This window comes from Neodiprion fabricii, chromosome 3 (genome assembly GCF_021155785.1).
Source record: "Neodiprion fabricii isolate iyNeoFabr1 chromosome 3, iyNeoFabr1.1, whole genome shotgun sequence".
Lineage (NCBI taxonomy): Eukaryota > Metazoa > Arthropoda > Insecta > Hymenoptera > Diprionidae > Neodiprion > Neodiprion fabricii.
Window position 1 is genome coordinate 7,484,870 of NC_060241.1, and position 3,828 is coordinate 7,488,697.

Genomic DNA, 3,828 nt, shown 5'->3' on the forward strand with positions numbered 1-3,828 from the left:
CCAAAGATTGTTTTGTGACTGTACTTATATTATCTATAACGTAAGATTTCCTGAATGTTTTTCAAACAATTTATGACGAGCTATTCGCCGAGCAAGATGAGCCCAAAGACAATCGTATTAGATCAAAAACACTAGAGTTTCATTTTGAACGTTCCATTTATAAACCTTCATCAATTTGTTGATATTATAACTTCTGTTATTCAAATTTATTCGGGTTCATTTCTATCGCACGTTAAAGACGGTGTTCATTATTATCATCGGCGCTACTGACATTGCTGGCGATTTTTCAAACAGTTTTTTCGCTTTCCTTAACCTTCGATTTATAGACAGTCTGGCCGATACATCCTTATTGTTGTTGAAAGTCTGTTAGATATGAAAATATTCGATCATAACATGTTTGTTCCCTTGAAAATATTGCGAGATATTTTAGTAAGATTTCGGAACAATTTATAGCCTACGTAAGTATTTCATTAAAACACGGTTATATGTACCTAATTATTCAGAACGATCAGAAATACTTCGAAGTTCATCAGCTATATTTTACGGTTTATTTTTTAGAGCATAAATTCTGTTTGCAGATGGAAAAAGGTTTTATAATTGCCTGATCTTCGGTTTCTGGAACGCTTCTTAATTGTCCCCGGAGACGTTTAAATCATTTCAGAATTCTTCGGAACGATTATTGCTCTCTGAATTGGTCGAATAACGAGAACCTGGCTATTTCACGGTTTTTCACAAAGACTCGCAGCTCTCAACTTCGAAGAAATTAATTCAACGTATATTGCAATGAGAAATGATTTTCCGAGTGAGATCACGGAAAATTCAGTGCGCTTTAAAGTCTTCAACCGTTTTGTCTAACTAAATCTGTATTCTTATATTCATGTCTGCATTTACGTTATGAAAATAACAAATGACTCCGCATGAATTCGAATTATTTTCTGCTCCGTCATTGTGTTCGGTGTTGAGTGCTGAAATATATCTAAAACGACCCGCAGGTATAAGATATTTATAAAATTCTGTGAAAACCCGTCAGACATATGGTTTATGAGAACCCTCGAGGCAAGTTCGAAGCAATAAAGTTTCTGAAAAATGATCATGTTTTCAAATTCGGACAAATATGTTTTTTTTTGTATATTCCAAGTCACAATTCCATCGTCAGGGTTAAATGAAAGTCAAACTCACGAATAAAATCAACGCTCCCAAAATTACACGCAAATTCTATAAGAGGAAATAAAGGATATGAGATAATACATATTTTTCCTCCTAGCAGCTCGCACGAAACAGGATGCAGATTTTGCCGTCCGGCAATTAGCGCGACCTTGTCGATTGGTGACCTGCAATGAAACTAATTGTCTCGGGAATTCCCCGTAAAACGATGACGCATTAACTCGGTATTAACTCAGACGAACCTAACCTAATACGACCTGAGATTCGTAGCAGTCGGTCGCTTTACGCCTGGATTCAGGCAACGCGCGTACGGTATGACAGGCAAATTGCCTGCCGCCAGGCGCTGCCTGGGGAATCCCCGGCGTGCTTTTAGCGTCTATCTATGATTGTCACGGTTATTTTATAGACCTGCTCACGTGGCCCGGCAGCGTACGTACATCGGTGAACTCGTGTTTATATCCCACATTATAAACCGCGTTAGGATTATCGCCTGGCGATATATAACGGTAGTGATAAGTAGTTGTTTACCGTGAAACAAACCGAGGATTTCGATATATAGGTTATGATTGGTTATGACAAAGTTTGCTTACTACGGTACCGGTAAGTGTCTATTTTGGTGTAATGATCTTATGCAAATCAGGTGAATCTTCCGACCGGATGCTTGACGATCGCCTCGCTTATATTGTTTGACAATCATCGTTCTTCGAATTTAACGCGGGCTTAGGCAGTCGGAATAAATGACCGATTTGTTGTAAAAATAGACAGTGACTAGAACCGATCGGCGAGGCTGGTGTTGACACGTGTTTACACGATACACGCCTCGCGTGGCTGGCTGCGTGCGTATGATGTTTGGAATCTGTTCGATCCACTGGATCGTCGAGACGTTCGTCAACTGTCGTAAGCGTGAAATTCCACATACACACGTGCAGGAGGTAGTCACTTAATTTCTGAATAACCTGACGGGTGTAATTGCTTCGCTTGGCAAATTAAATTAGGGCCTCGTTAGCCGGCGTGACGGTTAATCGCAGCTGGTGTCATTTCACTGTCAACTTCGACTTTGTGCGATATTGTTAAGTGTGTTACAGGAGTCTCGCCTCCGGCATTTACTTTTCATCGTGAAAAAGTATGACCTCACGGTTGTCGGGTATAAGACAAATTTTAGTCACTGGGTGACGATGGTCACGATGATTTGCATCCCAGTTTGTGGAAATACACCTGACGATGTTTACGGATAAAAAGATAACACCGTAAATGAGCTAAAGTTTAACTCATAAGGTACACATCATTATACCATTATACTTATACCATAATTTTCCCTCTAGACAGATGCAAAATGTGACTAATTGCTATCTATCGCCTGCAGAGTAAACTCAGGCGAATAACTCAAGCTTACATTTGTCACGTGTACACGTGACGGCAAATTTCACGGACTAGATTATCCGTTTTTGGGAATTTGGCGAAGCTGAAATCATACCTAGGTTATTCTACTGTCTTTTCAAGCGATACAATCTTACACCTGAGAAGAAATCGCACGCGCGTAATTTCAATACAACCGCCATTGACACACTTGCAATCTTATTTCGACTGTAAAATTATTCCCAGCTCTCGTCAAATGTTAAATACTGTTTCACACCGAATAAAATTATAGCATGATTAGTTGAGCGTAACTTTTCCTTAACCAAGCCTTTAATATAAATTCATGATTTGGTGCAATTCACGCGCGGATGCGTCTTCTGCAATTGTAGGAATCGTTGAAGGGAAAATGTAGTCGCCCATATAACGAATGTACAGTGGTCATGGTTTCAGAACTCAGATATTCATTTTGGTAATGCGTCTATCAGGAAATTTCCCAGGAAAAGTATCAATTTCCAGTGTTATTATAAAACAATTTTTTAGTATATGACACAAGCCATTTGTCAATCGATAATTGACAAACCAATTTTTGATAACTTGACTTCGAAAATTTTCTTACAAATAGTAGATTCAAAATTACCAATGCACGGTTCTAGAGAAAAATGTTTGTCGTTTCTTCCGCTCTTTCGTAACCACATGTTCGAACGGTACACAAGAGTTCAGAAGACCGCACGGAATTACAAGAGAAAATAATGAATATTCCATGGAATTCCATTCTCGGGATTCATCAAGCTATTTGGAGAAAGGAGCGTTGCATTCCGGTTAGAACTGTGAATACCTTTATAATGGTAGAGCGAACGCGTGGGCAAGTGCGTTAATCTGTCCTGCATTGACGTGACGCAATTGATGTTTGTCACCAGATATCGCCAAGGAATTCTTGAAATGACTTTACGACCATGTAAATTTGGAACGGCGCAAGTGGGTGTGGCGAAATCGTCTATAGCCGACAAGTTTTTATTAAACTATTTCCATTTCAACAATTCGGCTGGGTCACGGTCAACCAAACTGCATTTATGTACACGTGTAACATTGAAGTCAAAGATTGAAACTCATTTGGAGAGCTTTTTTCATCGCCTAAAAATTATTGATTGCTGCGTGCGTTTTCAAATTTGCAAGATTCGTTGAACCAAGTTTTCTAATTTGCAAATTTCAAATCCGGTTCACATGTTTGGGAACTTTTTTATAATTCTACTTCTCTCCGTTTTATGGGATATTAATTGAAATTCAAGTGTCGCATCGATGATTTCTGGC